This window comes from Vigna unguiculata, chromosome 9, assembly GCF_004118075.2.
Source record: "Vigna unguiculata cultivar IT97K-499-35 chromosome 9, ASM411807v1, whole genome shotgun sequence".
Taxonomy (NCBI): Eukaryota; Viridiplantae; Streptophyta; class Magnoliopsida; order Fabales; family Fabaceae; genus Vigna; species Vigna unguiculata.
This window is the reverse complement of record NC_040287.1, coordinates 13,569,550-13,588,020: the sequence shown is the minus strand read 5'-3', so window position 1 is coordinate 13,588,020 and position 18,471 is coordinate 13,569,550. Positions and strand designations below refer to the sequence as shown.

At 37.7% G+C, this 18,471-nt stretch overlaps 1 long non-coding RNA gene across 1 annotated transcript; it reads right to left on the bottom strand.

Moving 5' to 3' along the window:
• Positions 1-17,380: 17,380 nt before the first annotated feature.
• Positions 17,381-17,948, bottom strand: LOC114162302. Its single transcript, XR_003599183.1, has one exon. It is a non-coding gene; the product is annotated as an uncharacterized LOC114162302 (long non-coding RNA).
• Positions 17,949-18,471: the final 523 nt, after the last annotated feature.

Genomic DNA, 18,471 nt, shown 5'->3' with positions numbered 1-18,471 from the left:
AAAATGCATCATACAGATGAGAGTACATTCCCTTTCTTTGGTGAGGACATAAGTGCATTATCATACACATCTTGGGAGAGGGAAATAGATGATTTGGTGCAATCATTCCATCATAGACATAGTAAATACTACTTTCTTACTTTGTGCATTTCAAGTTTTGTAGGACATGCAAGAGAGTGGTGGGATTATAGGGAGTTTAGAGTGGAAAAAGGAAGAAAATCTCCCATCCAAAATTGGAGTGAGTTGAGAGCATGCATAAGAAGAACATTCATACCACCTTCCTTTGATTTTGATCGTGAGATAGAGAAAAAGAAAATTGAGATAGCAAGAAGGAAGGAGGAAAAACTCACAATACTCTTAAGAGAGATGAGGGAGTTGGAAGAAAAAGAAAAAATAAGAATTCAGAAAAGAGAGCAAAAAGAAAGAGAAAAATTTGAGCAAAAATTGAGAGAAGAAGAGGAAAAGTTGAGAAAACAAAAGGAGGAACAAAAGAGAATAGAATATGAAGAGGAAAAGAGAGTAAGACAAGAGGCAGAGTTTAAAAGAAAAGAGGAAGAGATTGAGAGGAAAGAAATAATGCTTAGGGAAGTAGAGATACAACATCCTACGGCTCCTTGCATAGACTTCAAGGGAGTAATTCCATCTTTCAACTCTTCTTTATTAGTCATTAATACTTTTGTCTTAACTCCCCCTAAAATTGTTTTTCCATCTTCACCAATCATTCCATATTCCTCAAAAGATTTGCAAAAGTCAATCTCTAACTTAGAATTACCTTTTTGGACTCAATTAGGTCAAAGTGAAAATCAATGTTTTAGTGAAGTGGGTTTCATTGAAAATATTTCCAAACATAAAATCCCATTGTCATGTGTCTTCGGAAAACATAGTCTACATGATGTCCATAATTTTAATGAAAATTTATTTGATGATTTTTGTAGATGTGTTTTTGATCTTGGAGGAATCAAGCTTTCAAAGTTGTGGGCCTTAAAGAATCCTCTAGATCTGAGGACATATCCTCTTCAAGAGGGAGGGGATGATGAATATCATCCTACAGGGCTTTTCAGCTTGGGCCAATGGCCTGGCCAATTTAGTTTTTTTCTTTGTCATTAAATAAATACATATTTTTGAATGATTTAATTTCAGTCTAATAAATGGGCTTTATTATGTAGTGTATTTGGGCCTAGACTACAATATCTGCCAGCAGCCTACTAATGTTCTTAGTGTGGATTCATTGTATCCAGCAGCTTGCTTAAGCTAGTTGGACGTGTAAAGAGAATCAGCCCAATATTTGAAATCAGCCCAATATTTGAGTGGTACAAATGATGAGGCAGAAATTTCAGATTTGAGGACAAATCCTTCTCAAGAGGGAAGGGATGATGAGATGCCTCTAACCAAGGGACCAACAATAAAAGCCATGGCTAGGAGAATACAAGAGGAATGGGCCTTAAATGTGCATGCAAGGCCCAAGATGAACTTCACATGGGCCAAGGAAGATGTGAAGACCTAGCCTAGGACACTTTGCTTGTAAATATTAGAATAGGGTTTATTTTTGGGCTTTGTATTTTGGGCCTAGTAGAATAGGGTTTTCTTTGGGCCATGTATTGGGCCTTAGAGGAAATTGGGCTTTAGAAGTAATTTTGGACCAAAAAGGGAAATTGGGCCAAATGTGATGGACGTCCTTGGTGTAGGAGAGGAAGGAGATCCATGGAAGACACCAAAAAGAAGATGAAATGCAGCAGAAATGAAGATAAGAGCAAGAAGAGCTCTAGGCAATGGAGGTTTTTGGTGAAGATGAAGAGTAGAAGTGAAGCTATGGTATGGAAGGTGGCTAGAGGAGATGAAGGAGAAGATTAGCCATGTGTGCTCTCAAAATAATAGAAGAGTGGAGTGATCTCAACACAAACATTCTATTAGAAATTTCAAGAGTTAAAATGTACAAATGGTCTACTTTTGGCTTTTATATGTGAGCCTAAAAGCTAGACTAATTCTTGGCCCTTAAATTAAGCTTGGAGGAGAAGCTTTAATCATCACCCTTGGATGGTGGCTTGGAGAAGGAGGCATCTTCCTAGCCTTTGGATGAAGGCTTGGAAAAGAAGACACTCTCTTAGCCCTTGGATGAAGGAGGCACATGGGTGGAGTGTGGACTTGGCTCCATGGGATGCATGATCCATGAGGTGTAGGAAGGAATGTTGACTTCCACTTAGTCTACCTTTGACCTTTGGTAGCTCATGGCCAAATCTCCTGTTAGGCTTAGTCAAGCCCAATTTTATCAATTTTACTACACAATGTTTGACTTATTATTCTAGAAAAACAAGGCCTAAACAATGGCCCAATTTAAATCTATACTACTTCCTTCATGCATAATCTCATATTTTAGAGATTTCTTTAGACCATGTGAATAATGTAAAAAGCCCATGATTGACTTGATCATCTTGTGAGAGGCCCATGTGAATCTTTCTCATCATGCTTCTAGTGATTGGGCCTTGATGTGGGCTTGGGCTTGTTGATGCACTTGAGCTTGGGCTTGTTGGGTCACATCATCCCCTCCCCCTTGAAGAGGATTTGCCCTCAAATCTTGGTGGTCACCCTCTTCATCAAAAATACCTACAAAAGGAACCAAATCAGTAATGTTGAAAGTAGGATGCACACCATATTCCGGAGGAAGATCCAATTGATAAGCATTATTATTGATCTTCTTGATGATTTGGAATGGACCATCACCTCGGGGACTAAGTTTGGATTTTCTTATATTAGGAAATCTTTCCTTCCTTAAGTGCAACCAAACTAAATCTCCTTCATTAAAAGACCAAACTCTCTTGCCCTTGTTTTTAGAATGAGCAATCTTTTCAACTTGGGCTTGAATTTGGTGTTTAACCTTCTCATGAAAATCTTTTATGAACTTGGACTTAGAAACCCCTTCTTTATGAACAAAATCAAAAGAAGTTGGAAGAGGTAATAAGTCCAATGGTGTGAGAGGGTTAAAACCATAAACTACCTCAAAGGGTGAGAGTTTGGTGGTGCTATGGACCACTCTATTGTAAGCAAATTCAATGTGGGGAAGATACTCATCCCAAGATTTATGATTCCCCTTAAGCAAAACCCTAAGCAATGTGGAAAGGGATCTATTGACTACCTCGGTTTGCCCATCAGTTTGTGGGTAACAAGAGGTAGAGAAAGAAAGTTTTGTTCCTAGCCTAGACCACAAGGTCCTCCAAAAATGGCTTAGGAATTTAGCATCCCTATCAGACACAATTGTTTTGGGTAAACCATGGAGGCGAACCACTTCTCTAAAGAACAACCTTGCTATGTTGCTAGCATCATCTACTTTGTGGCATGGTATAAAATGTGCCATTTTAGAAAAACGGTCCACTACCACAAATATAGAGTCAACACCCCTAGAAGTCCTTGGAAGCCCTAGGACAAAATCCATACTTATATCCTCCCAAGGGGTGGAAGCAACAGGCAAAGGAGTATACATCCCTACAGGCATTGCGCTAGACTTAGCATGCAAACAATTCAAATAACTAGCGCAATGGTTTTGTATTTCCCTTTTCATATGGGGCCAAAAGAATTTCTCTTTAAGCATGGCCAAAGTTTTGGCGACCCCAAAGTGACCCATAAGTCCCCCCTCATGCATTTCTTTGATCAAAAGTTTTCTATGAGAACCTAGAGGAATACATAGGCGGCCTTCTTTGAAAAGATATCCATTTGAGAGATAAAAGCCGCCTTGGGACTTAGTGAGACAATCATGATAAATGGTAGCAAGGAAGGGATCATGAATATACAATTCACATATGTTGTCAAATCCAAGAATTTGGGACCCAAGCTTGGCTAAGAGAGTATATCTCCTTGATAGTGCATCAGCCACCACATTAGCTTTCCCTTTCTTGTACTTGATAACATAAGGGAATTGTTCCAAGTACTCAACCCACTTTGCATGCCTTTTATTCAATTTGTGTTGGCTCTTCAAATACTTGAGAGTTTCATGATCACTATGGATAATAAACTCTTTTGTCACAAGATAGTGTTCCCAAGTATGAAGAGCTCGCACAAGAGCATATAGCTCTTTGTCATAGGTGGAATAGTTACGAGAAGGACCATTTAGTTTTTCACTAAAATAGGCAATTGGATGGCCTTCTTGTAACAAAACCGCACCTATTCCCACCCCAGAAGCATCACATTCTAGCTCAAAAGTTTTCTCAAAGTTTGGAAGAGCAAGAATGGGAGCTTGGGTGAGCCTAGTCTTGATATCATCAAAAGCCTTTTGTTGTCTTTCACCACACTCAAAAGACATGTCTTTCTTAACAAGTTCATTGAGGGGTGAAGCAATGGTGGAGAAGTTGGGGACAAATCTTCTATAAAAACTTGCTAATCCATGAAAACTTCTAATGTCCCCAACATTCATTGGCACAGGCCATTCTTGGATGGCCTTGATTTTTGCAGGGTCAACATGCACCCCACTCTTATTGACCACAAATCCCAAAAAGATGACACTCTCTACACAGAAAGTGCACTTGTCAATGTTAGCATAGAGTTGGTGGTCTCGGAGAAGAGATAACACAACTCTAAGATGACCCACATGAAGCTTAGAGCTTGTACTATACACCAATATGTCATCAAAATAGACAACAACAAACTTGCCGATACAATCTCGCAAGACATGATTCATTAGGCGCATGAATGTACTAGGAGCATTGGTTAGGCCAAAGGGCATGACTAACCATTCATATAGACCAAATTTTGTTTTGAAAGCAGTTTTCCACTCATCACCTTTTTGAATACGAATTTGGTGATAACCACTTTTGAGGTCTATTTTTGAAAATATTTGTGCTCCATGTAATTCATCCAACATATCATCTAGTCTTGGGATTGGATGCCTATATTTTATGGTGATGTTGTTGATAGCCCTACAATCACAACACATACGCCACTTTCCATCTTTCTTGGGCACCAATAACACAGGCACAGCACAAGGACTTAAAATTTTTTGAACCCATCCCTTGTCTAGCAACTCATTCACTTGAGTTTCTATCTCCTTGGTCTCAATTGGATTTGTCCTATAGGCGGGTCTATTAGGAAGACTTGCCCCTGGGACAAAATCAATTTGGTGCTCAATCCCTCTAAAAGGTGGGAGACCATGAGGGCCATCCTTTGGAAAAATATCTTTAAATTCATGAAGGAGAGCACGAATGGAAGGAGGTAGATCCTTAAGAGAAGGATGTTCAAGACAAGTAAGGATTGCTTGACAAAGTAAGAGGAAGGGAGGTTGCTCATTATGAAGAGTGTGCAAAAGAGTTTTATGAGTTAAAAGAACTTCATGAGCAACATCCTTAGAAGAAGAAACTTCCTCTACCTTTGTCTTGTCCTTAGAATCTTTAGAAGCATTAGAGTTCTTGGAACTCTCTTCCTCTCTCCTAGCTCGCATTTGAACTTGATCACTAGCAACTTGGCTAGGAGTGAGGGGATGCAACACAAAAGTTTTTGAATGATTTTGGAGGGTGATCTCATTGGTGTGGCCATTGTGTAAGGTTTTATGATCAAATTGTCAAGGCCTCCCCAAGAGAATATGGCAAGCTTCCATTGGGATTACATCACATAAAACTTTATCTTTAAATTTCCCAATGGAGAACTTGACTTTTACTTGATGTTCAACTTTGAGATCCCCATCTTCATTAAGCCAATGAAGTTTGTAAGGTTTGGGATGGGGTAACAAAGTCAAATTCAACTTCTCAACCAATCTTGTGCTACAACAATTGCAACAAGACCCACTATCAATGATCAAAGAACAAGTGTTTTTCAAAACCTCACATCTTGTGTGGAAAATATTTTCTCTTTGATCATTGAGAGGAATGCTAGGTTGGTTATTGAGAAGCCTCCTAATCATCAAAAGTTTCCCTTCATTTGGATATGAATGTTCTTGAGAATCACTAGAATGAGAAGTGTCGGAGTCACTTGAAGATGACTCCTCTTGGCTAGTGTAGAGGTCTTTGCCCTTAAGCACAATGGTGCGTTTGGTAGGGCATTGAGCGGCCACATGACCTCTACCTAGACACTTGAAACATTTAATGTCACTACCTCTTTTGTTGGTGGAGGATTCACCCTTGTCACTTACCTTTGTAAGGCTCTTATGAGTGGACTCTTTTTCTTTTGAAAAATCTTTCTTGTGAAAATCACTTTTAGAAAAAGAGGGAGAATCCTTGCGAGAAGGACGTCTCAAAAGTTGTTGCTCCACCTTGATGCTCATTTGAACAAGATCATTAAAATTGCAGTAGGGGAGCAACTCAACTTTATCTCTTATGTTGTAATTGAGTCCACTTAAGAACCTAGCAATGGTAAGTTCCTCTTCTTCTTCAATTTCGGCTCTCATGATGTAGAGCTCCATCTTTTGTCTATACTCTTCTATAGACATAGATCTTTGTTGGAGCCTTTGGAGCTTGTCCAAGAGCTCCCTTTTGTAGTAGGAGGGAACATGGCGGGCATGAAGGGCTTCCTTAAGATCATTCCAATACTCAATATCATGTAGCCCTTTTCTCCTTCTTTGGAGGACTAAGGAAGTCCACCAATTAAGAGCATGCCCTTGAAAGCTAAGAGTAGCTAGAGACACACGCCTCTCTTCCTCCACAATCAAGAAAAACCTCAACATTATCCTTTCCATAGAAATGAGGCAAATCAATTTTGACTTCCTTTGGGTGAGGAGGTATGCGCCTTTGCCTTCGTACACGAGGCGATTGTCTAAGGTTAATGCGCTCATCTTCCTCCTCTTCAAAATCATACTCATGCCTTGAAGGGGCATGAGAAGGCCTAGGAGAGGCACGGGTATTATGGTTGGGAGGGGTAAGTTGATTGGCAATTAATTGAAGATTGGCTTGCATGGAAGCCATTTGAATTTTAAGGTCCCTAACCTCTTGAGAGAGATTATTTAGGAATCTAGGATCAACCTCAACCTCCTCATCACCACTTGTGTGGAGGTTGTTTTCATCATGTTGTTGATGTTGGGTACTAGCACGAGTAGCCCTTCTAGTGCTCATGGTGATTAAAAGAACTTAGAACTTTAACAAAATGATGAAAGAAGAAACCAAGCACAAGTAGACCTCCAGGTTAGGCGAGGTGAGTCTAAAAGACTTCTTAAGTACCAAGGCCAATCCTTGCCAAGACGTACTTGCAAAAGATTTCAAAGATCACATAATTGTTTAAGGCTAAGTAAATAGAATCACTTGAGACACTAAGCACAAACAAACACAAACAAGACTCAAAGAAAAGAAAAGACTAACACTAAAAACGGACCCCTAAATGGCAAAAATTTTAGAAACTTTGGTCTCACAAATTTAAACCACTAAGCGTCTAACTATGCGGCCTAAAAGTAAGGTGAGAAAGCACTTAGAACTTTCAACACACTCACTTATTAAAACGTTGCACTATAATATGAAAAAAAAAAAGGTTCTACTTAGGAGATGGGATTGAACACCTTTGGTTCCCCAAGACACCTAAGTAGGCCATGGATACAATTGAGAACTTGAAAGCAAATTTGGTTCACTAATTTGGTACTCAAAATGAAGCAACCTCAAGCCACTTAATATCTCAAATTTTGATGCTCAAAAGATGCAATTTCACGATCAAGGAGGCTTCAAAATGGTACCAAATATATGTGCCAAAAAGAAGTATAAAGTACAAAGAAATAAAACCAAAAATAAGAAACAATGCAACTCCAAATGTGCTGCCAAAGTGCTGCCAATTTGCACAAAATCAAGAGCCAAGAGCTTGGCTTGTAGCCTCCTTTTGATTTGAACAAAGACCACCACCAAGTAAGGCACTTGTAAGCACCTTAAGCCACCAAAATGAAGTGCAAAACAGCAACTATAGCCTTGGTTTTAAGGCCAAAACAGCCACCAAACCTGCACCAAAAAACAAAACAGCAAGAAAACTATACCAAGCAATGGAGTTAGCACACACTCTCTCAAATGAATAGGTCCAAAACTCTCAATAGGTGAGGAAAAGGATAAGCACACAAGCTAAAATTCTACTTCAATATCCACCACCTAAGATGCTACCAAATCATAGAAACCATTCTAAACTTCATAGCATCATCAATCACAACCAATAACCAAGAGTCAAGTATATGAACCCAAACAAAGGAGAAAGCAAGAAAAGCTAATTAGAAATGTTAAACCAAAAGAGAATTGAAATGAAACATGACTAGAAGGAGATTCAAGAAGTGACAAGCAAGAAATTAAAGACTGGAAAGAAAGGCAAGCACTACAAAAAGGAACCTAGAAATGCACTAGAATAGATGAAAAAAAAACTGAAAATAGTGAAGAAAAAGTGCTCAAAAACAGCCATTGTACTCATTGCAATTTTGTGCCAAATTGAGGGAATAAATTCCACTTCTATTGAAGGCAAAATCAAGCCAATATAGAGTACACAATCAAGGAATCAACTAGAATAACAAAGAGCACTTAAAAGCACCACAAATCGCATAAAACAGCAGTAAAACATAAAATTCCCGAGACCACTACGCCAGAAAACGTGAAAATTTTCCTCAACTTCGCCGATTTTTCATTTTTTTTTGTACTCAACATTTTTGAATGATTCCTTTTTTGTATGTTTCGTCTGGATGTTAGCTAAATGAGGAAAAATTCAGATTAAAATTTGGACCAGGCAGTGAGTCATGACAAATCTCAAACAGTAGGTGTGCGTGCAGTGAAATCTGGAAAAACAGACTGGAGCAGAATTGCTCACGGAAATTGTAAGATGTTCTATGAAAATTCAAGATGAATGAACTTGATTATGATCTAAAATCAAGTATGAATCATAGAAGAACATCTTAAACACTCAAAAGCACAATCCAATCGGTGAAATGGACGAAAAATAGTGAGACCATTGCCTTACACATCCACAAGCATCACTTGAAGTTCATAGCTCATTTTGTGTGATGTAGGACTTGGTTCTCATCAAGCAAGTGCAGAATTCAGCCATATGAACGAAAATTAAGATGAATTAAAGTGCTAAAACATGACTTAAGACAAAACACAATATAAGGAACTGAAAATTGAAAGATGCACCGATTAAAATGAAGAAAAACAGCAAGGAAGAAAAGAACAAGTGCTGGAAAACGAAAATGGAACCTAAAAACAGATTTGCACCAATGAAGCAAGGAGTACTACAAGATGAATCAATGGAGATTCATGTAGCGTCAATGTCAAACGGTGGAGAGCATAAAAAACATGAAAAAACAGCAGCAAAAGTGAAGAAAACAGTGGAGAAGAGAGACAAAACGGAAATTGAAACAAGAGACAAGTATGGACCAAGAACCTTACCCAAACCAAGAGGATGGATGCACCAAAGGCTTGGATGGCTCTAGATACCAATTGATGGACGTCCTTGGTGTAGGAGAGGAAGGAGATCCATGGAAGACACCAAAAAGAAGATGAAATGCAGCGGAAATGAAGATAAGAGCAAGAAGAGCTCTAGGCAATGGAGGTTTTTGGTGAAGATGAAAAGTAGAAGTGAAGCTATGGTATGGAAGGTAGCTAGAGGAGATGAAGGAGAAGATTAGCCATGTGTGCTCTCAAAATAATAGAAGAGTGGAGTGATCTCAACACAAACATTCTATTAGAAATTTCAAGAGTTAAAATGTACAAATGGTCTACTTTTGGCTTTTATATGTGAGCCTAAAAGCTAGACTAATTCTTGGCCCTTAGATTAAGCTTGGAGGAGAAGCTTTAATCATCACCCTTGGATGGTGGCTTGGAGAAGGAGGCATCTTCCTAGCCTTTGGATGAAGGCTTGAAAAAGAAGACACTCTCTTAGCCCTTAGATGAAGGAGGCACATGGGTGGAGTGTGGACTTGGCTCCATGGGATGCATGATCCATGAGGTGTAGGAAGGAATGTTGACTTCCACTTAGTCTACCTTTGACCTTTGGTAGCTCATGGCCAAATCTCCTATTGGGCTTAGTCAAGCCCAATTTTATCAATTTTACTACACAATGTTTGACTTATTATTCTAGAAAAACAAGGCCTAAACAATGGCCCAATTTAAATCTATACTACTTCCTTCATGCATAATCTCATATTTTAGAGATTTCTTTAGACCATGTGAATAATGTAAAAAGCCCATGATTGACTTGATCATCTTGTGAGAGGCCTATGTGAATCTTTCTCATCATGCTTCTAGTGATTGGGCCTTGATATGGGCTTGGGCTTGTTGATGCACTTGAGCTTGGGCTTGTTGGGGTCACATCAAAATGGGCCAAGAGTAGTGTGTCTACTCTAGAAAATCCTAGAAGCTTCTCAAAATTTCTCTCCAAGGATGAGAGTTAGCTTCCCATGGCAAGACAAGTGTGACTTGCTTAGGTGGCAAGTCATACCTCCCACATGCTCCTTTTTGGCTCCAAAATTCAACTTTCTAGACTCCTTTTTCCCTCTACTTTTTGGAGACTCCTTGGTCTCATTTTAGCCTATAAATAGAGAGCTTAGGACCCTTGTATTTTCATTCATGAATATAGTAAAGAAACTCTGTTGAGATGACTTTAGACTCCTCTCTTTTTGTGAATCAACTTAGGCTAGAGTTCTCCTTCTTGGTTTCCTCTAGCCCCCTTCCTTGAGTGTTGGCCCAACCTCACTTGAGAGCTTTTCCAAACACCATTGCCGCACCACTTCTCCTCTCATCTTCTAACTTCCGCACCTTCATCCTTCTCCATGGAAGCTTTATCAATTCTACATGGCTTCTCCTTGGCTTCCTTACTCTTGAAGATAGACTCATCAAATGTTCAGTTGTAGGATCTGTAACATAGAAAACCTGAGATGCTTGTTGTGCCATGATAAATGGCTCGTCTCGATAACCCACCTTTCGAAAATCCACTAGAGTCATTCTTGATTCATCTATTTTGACACCACTCTTATTGTCAATCCACTTATATTTGAACACTGGAATAGTAAACATGGTATAATTAACCTCTCATATCTCTTGTATTACACCATAGTATGTCATTGATCCTACTACGGGATTTTGATCTTTAGATGTAAAAAATTGTAGCGACTTAGCTTCAAGACTGACTCCATTATTTTGTACTGTGCTTTTATCATCAAGAGACTTTGTATAGAATGTGCAATTATTGATTTCATAACCTGTACAACAGATGACATCAAATTTCAACCCATTTGCTAACCACATCAAAGTCTCAGAGCATTGCGAATCTTTCAAAACCTTAGATTTAAACCAAGGCATGAATGTTCTATTATGCTCCATCAAATGCCATTTCTCTGATTGTCTTGGATTATTCTCTTTCACAATGACTTTGTGTGCAGATAAGTAAGGCATTACCTCATTTATGTTTTTCAATATGTATAGGTGTGTTTGCATCAACTCTTCACGATCTTTGGTAACCACACTCACACCTCGGATGTTGTTACTTATAGATCACCTGTTCAACCATGATCTGTGAGGAACTCCTATCGGTTTTGCTTTTGCCATGTAATCTGAACAAAACTCGACACTTTTGTCATTCTCTTGATGTCCATTGAATGCTTTCTTTAACCTTCGATAAGGATGATTAGCTTGTAAAAACCTTCGATGGCATAGATACATAGTCTTCCTTCCATTTTTCAATTGATGAGATGTAGTGTTTTCTTCACATATAGGACATGCTTTATGACCCTTGACACTGTACCCTGACAAATTACCATAAGCTGGAAAGTCATTAATGGTGCAAAATAACATTGCATGCATCATGAAAGCTTCAGAAGCAACAACATCAAATACTTCAACACCATCAACCCACAACAACTTCAATCTTCAACTAGAGGATTGAGATATAGATCTATGTCATTTCTAGGCTGCTTTGGACCAGATATCATCATAGACAACATCATGTATTTTCTCTTCATGCAGAGTCCAGGAGATAAGTTGTAAATGAATAATATAACAGGCCAACAACTGTGGTTTGTACTTAAATTACCAAATGGATTCATTCCATCGGTAGCTAAGCCAAAACGAATATTTCTACATTTTTCATCGAACTTGGGAAATTCCTGATCAATATTTTTCCATTGCATTGAATTAGCTGGATGACGAAGGAGTCTATCACATCTTCTCTCAGTTGCATGCCATCTAAGGTTTTTAGCGTCTTCAGGATTTGCAAACAAACGCTTAAGTCTGGGCACAATTGGAAGGTGTCAGACTACTTTCAAAGCATATCCTTCCTTCTCTATTTGACCATTATCTTCACTGTTTCTTTTCTGATTGTACCGTGATAACCCACACTTTGGACATTTTTTTAAATCTTCAAATTCTTTTCTGTATAATATGCAATCATTAGGACATGCATGTATCCTTTTATACTCCAAACCCATCGGACAAAGAATTTTCTTAGCGTCATAGTTTCGAGTGGGTAGAGTATTTCCTTCGGGAAGCATTTCATTCAAGAGCACGAGCAATTCTGTGAAGCTTTTATTTGTCCAACCATTGGTCGCTTTCAAATTCATAAGTCTTAAAACCGCTGATAATCGCGTGAACTTAGTTGAACCAACATACAACGGAGTTTCCGCATCAGCAGTCATCGTCTCATACACATGCGCTTGTGCAAAAGGTTCTACGCCAACATCCTGTATCATGTCCTCCATATTGTCTTCTTCTACTCGCTCTTCACATCGCTCTTCCCGTCGCTCTTTCATGGAGGAATTGACAAAATATTCAGTTCGAGAAACAGTTGGAATGTGTATTAATTCGCCGTGCCATGTCCATATTGTATAACTTCTAAGGAAACCATCACAAATAAGATGTTCCCTAACTTGAGTTGCATTCAATTTTCTTCCATTCAAATAGTTGACACAAGGACATCTAAACTTCACCCCATCATCACTTCTCCCCTCAAAACGTTGCGAAAATTTTATAAATTCTTCTACTCCATTCTCACACTCAACACTGATACCTGGTAAATTAATCCAATCTCGATCCATACTGAAATCGCGTGAACAATTTCAGTAATCTTTGAATCAATGCTCACATCGTAATCAAGGTGTGACCCTATCCTATTTAAGAAGATTCACTTTATTTATTTTATTGGTACATATTACTTTTAAAATACATATATTAAATTTCACGAAATTTTGCCAGCATTTCGCATTGGCCTTCAGGATACACGAAATGAAAGTGATTATAAACCACAATCAAATATGCACCCGAAGATCAATACAAAACACAATTGACAAATATTCATGAATTTTAAGATATGTATTTTAAAATATATATGCACTGATAAACTACTAAAAAGTGATTTATCTTCTTAAACTGTCCAATTGGACAATTCAAGATTCAATACATTTAAATTATTAGTATTGTATCCCCTTTTATCTAATTAAAAAATAAGTAGTTTCGTCAAAATGAAAATTTGGGGACAATACATAATTTTCGTATTGAATCTCAAACGGGAAACTAAGGCTAACTCATAGTATATACAAATAATCCAAACAATTTCAATTCCAATGAAAATCAATACTTGCAATAATTGAAATTCAAAAATAATATATACAAAATGGAAAATGAAACAAAAACGAGTTAGAAACTTACCTTGGAGGAATGGCAGTACTACAATTGCCGAAAAAAACCGAGAAGGAAGTGTACCAGTAGAGGCGACGCCGCAACAATGGCCGGAGGAGGAAGTTGGTGGTCGAAGGAGGAAGCTGAGGAAGGGAGAGACGAGAGAGGGACGAGAGAGAGACGAGAGAGAGAGCAAGAGACGCGAAATGGAGGTGCAGCACATAGGGCTCATTCGCGTGGTGGTTGCAATGGCCGGTGGTGGTCGAAGGTGGCCGAAGGTGGCCAGAGGGTGTGGTGGCAGTGGGTGCAGCGGAGAGAGAGGGGGGAAAGAGTTGCAGAGGCGCGGGGAAGAAGAAGGGTTCGCGAAATCGGAACCCTAAATAAACCCTATGGCTTCGGTTGTTAAGGAAACCGAAGCCATAGACCCCCTTTTGGCACCGGGTCTTGTTGGACCGAGGCCAAATAGCTAACGGCTAGTTGGCTTTTTCCAAAAATGTAGCCACTTTTTGGCTTCGGGTCTTGCTGGACCGAGGCCTATACCACTCTTTGGCACCAATTTTGAGCGAATCGAGGCCTATACCCCTCTTTGGCTTCGGGTATTAGGAGAACCGAGGCCTAAAACTTGGCTCTAATTGCAAAAATGCCATCGCGCCATTATATGCTTCGGTTCTTGGCCAACCGAGGCATATAAGGTGAGGTAAAAAGGGAATTTTATACTAGTGAAACAGATCAAAACATTTTGTACATATAGTCGGAAGTTACCTTGTGTTTGGATGGAGCATTTCAACAATGCTCAGAAATTGAAATGCTTTGTATTTGAATTGCTTGCAATTAAATTTCCTTCATTTTCTAAATAACTTGTTTGGATAAAGAAATTAAAATACCTTACATTTCAATTTCTTGTTTGGAAAAAACAATTGAATTTGTTGTGAGGTAAAATTTAATTTTTATAATATTTATTTTAGGCTTAATTATGTTTTGAGTTCATCATAAATTTGGAAACGGGCTCGACGACCCAGATGGACCGAGCTGACCCACCCGACTACCCAACCGAATTGGTCTGACCTGACAACCTAGACAGACTGGGCCGACCGGAAAACCCAGATAGGTTGGGTCGAACCGATGATCCAGACAAGCCTGACGGCCCATACCTGCCAGTCATGCCTGTCAAGTTCATCAACCTTGCCCGGCACGACCCAGCCTAACTCGGCCCGTCTAGGTCATTGGCCTGACTTGGCCCCACTAGGTCGTCAAATTTACTCAACCCATCTGGGTTGTCGGGCCCGTTTGTGTCATCAAACACACCCGACAAGTTTGTGTTGATGGGTCGACCCGACTTAGCATGGTCGTCGGGCCGGTTGGGCCTAACTAGGTCATCGAGTCGGTTAGGCTTGTCGAGTCAACGAGTCGATCAAGTCGTTGGGGTTGCCTAACACGTCTAGGTCGTCAAGCCCCCCCGACACCTCTAGGTCATATGGCCCACCAAACTCGTGTGGGTCATCCACTAACTAGTCTTGGTTGTTAGGTCAATTCAACCCGTCTTTGTCTTCGAGCCCACCCGACTCATCTAGGTTGTCAGTCTTATTTGGGTCATCGGACCCGCTGACCCGTTTATGTAGTTGGGCCAACCTGGTTCGTCTGGGTCGTTGGGCCAGCACGACACATCTTAGTCATCAGGCCTGCCCGGACGGTGTGGGTTGTCAAGCTTGACCGACCTATTTGAGTTGTCAAGCCCGTTCGACCCGTATGTGTCATCAGGTCACCCGATCCGTCTAGGTCATTGCGCACGCCTGACCCGTCTGGGTTGTTGGGCCTGCTCGACCCATTTGTGTCGTCAAGTCGGTCTGATCCGTCTAGATCGTATGGCCAGCCCAGCCTGTCATTGTTGTGAGGTTGAGTGAGAAGAATTTGAAATTCCACCTTTTTTAGGGTATTTGAATTTCTTCTAATTTAGCTAATTGAAATACTTCAAAAAAATACATGCATTTTAAATGCTTTTAATTTCTCTATCCAAACAAAGTATTTCATTACAAAGAATTTCAAATTCTTCAAATAAATGAATCACCCTCTTGAATTGCCTCGTCTAAACACACCCTTAAGAAAATCGCGACTATAATAAACAGTTTTTTTCGTTCACGCACGTTATTTTAGAAATACCTAAAAACATGATTGTAATAATGCAGCTACCTAACCATCATTGTGCTCATCAAAATTATTTACCTTTTCAACAGAGTCTGTTCAACAGAGTCAATTGTGGGACAAAATATAGCACCATCATCAAAGAAACTGGTATTAATGATATTAATCAATAAACCAAGATAAACAAAATTTATTAAACAAAGTAAAGGTGTCTCAGATTCTTGAATCAAAATATCTGGTGGTATACAAATGTTTACCTTCACCATTTTCATTCAAATCCATATGTCTGTCTCCAATATCAATAATCCAATCAACAAATTCCTTAATGGCTATTGCATTCTCATTTGAAATTGTCGACTTTAATCTCATGTGTTCTGAAAGCTTTAGAACTTTGCAGTATTGCCATAAATCATAATAGTTTACTGATTACTTTAGAATATCATATCTTGATCCCTTTATCACTACAAACAAAATTTGTCTAAAATTACCTCCCAAAGTGACAACTTTTCCACCAAAGGGTCTTTTAGAATTATCTTCATTTTTAACTCTTATAATATATCTCAAGGTTTTATCAAAAGCTTCAAAGCATAACCTATTCATCATAGGTACTTAATCCCCTATAATAAATTATGTTTCCATCAAAAGTTTAGCATAAAAACTTCCTTGATTGAAATTGCAGGTTGATTCGTTATTGATTGTTAATGGTATAAAAAAAGTAAAATGGACAATTTTACCTCCAAAAAAACAACAAAGATGTAACTTGAAGCTATATTTAGGATAATCATTCTCTTTTATCAAATGACAGGTGACAAAATTTTCCAAAAAAGGTCTTTCATGTGCTACCATAAGTATATAAGAAAAAGAATTGTCCTACGTCTGAATTCACCATTATCATGATTTGTTCATAGAGATGTAATTGGTCATTAATTATTGATCAGAACAAATATTGATGAAATTATGACTAAAAAGTTTTTACTTTTTTGTCAAGTTTTAGAGGTCTAAAACATATTTAAGAATAATGTTTTTATTTATTTATTAATAAAACAATTTATTTTACAATATATCATAATTTCATTTATTCTTTTTAGTTTTCTTTTTGTATAAAATTATTTATTAAATTATTATAATTAATTTTATTTTTTATTTATTATTTATTATTTAATAGAAAATAATGTTAATCAGTTTAATGTTTGTTGAGACAATCTTAAATAAATTTATTAAAAAAGCATAAACCAGATTAATAAGAGAATAAAAATAAATAATAATTCTTCTTTTCTTGTTTTTAAACAAAATTATGTTTTGTTGAAAAAAATTATTAACTTATTAAATATCATATTTGATACTAATAAAAATTAATAATCAGTCATAATAATTTAATTAAATTTTATTATTAAATATAAAATATAAAATTATAATTAATTTAATAGCGATATATTAATATAAAAAAGAAAAATTCAATTTTGTTTTTCTTTAAAATTCAAAAGAAAGACCATACAATCCTTCTAAATATCACCATGATATATAATGATAACCCTGTGACAATGATTTTTCAATAAAACTGTCGTCAAAATCGACAAACAATAAAGTTATGGTGGAAAACATCTATTTTTAATGGTTATAACTATGATTTATCTGTCAGTTATGAAAGCTTTTCCAATAGTGATTATTTCCTCACAACATGAATAAAAAATAAATCACATGCACGCAGATTTACACACATTAATTAACACAACTTTATTCATAAAATGACAGACATATATGGTTTACAACATAAAGGCTAGCTTAGCAGGAATTTATTCAGTACAAAAGCACACTACTGGTGATTTTGATATACTATGTTAGATAACCTGCTAGCAATTAATAGCCACTCGATAACACGTCGTAGGTTTCTTGCATCTGCTGCAACATTCAATACCTTCGATTGTATGGATAAGCTATTTTATTCTCTTCGTAGATAACTTCACCCACGCGCCTCTCGGGAACTTCGTACTCCACCACCTTAGCCACCTCACGGGTCTCAGGGTGGTGGTGATGCATGTTGTGGTGGTGGTGGCGGGGTCCCCCGATCACATCCTCCTCATAAACCACCTTCTCTGTGTATTCACGGTGGCCGGCGGGGTAGTGGTAATTGCCCATCGTTGCTCTCTGTGTTGAATACTCAAAAGGCTCTCTCTCGTATTCTGAAACACGGGTATACTCCATTTTGAGATTACTTTGTGATGTTGATACACACTCACAAGTCACAAGTGATTAATGGCACAAGAACGAGGTTGAAATTTGGTGGGGGTATTTATACACACCCATGTTCTGCCCTACTTTCTTTATTCTCAAAGTTAAAGTTGAATCTAATTCCTTCTCAACAGTATATTGCTCTTAAAAGTTTTGATTCTTTTGGTGTTATATGCCCAATAAATGACATGTGAATCGTTCCAAAGGTTATAGTTGATGTATATGTGTCTCAACTCTCATATTTCTTTAAAAAATAATCATATGTATGTTTTGCTAATAAAAAAATTATATATGTATTTCACACAAAATCTTTTTAAAATTATTTGATTTTCTTGTGTAGATAGGTCACCAATCAAACATGGCATTGGTGGAATAGGGTCTAATATGTCCTTGAAGAAAATAATATGTTAAAAATTTAAATTTAAAGTTCTTATTATATATATGTACTTTTTTTATTGTTTTTAAACATTTAAAATAAATATTTGTTATTTTTCTATTTTATTTTATAAATTTAATTTATCTAACACTAATAAAAAATTATTATCAAAATAAAATTTAAAACTTCTTTTCA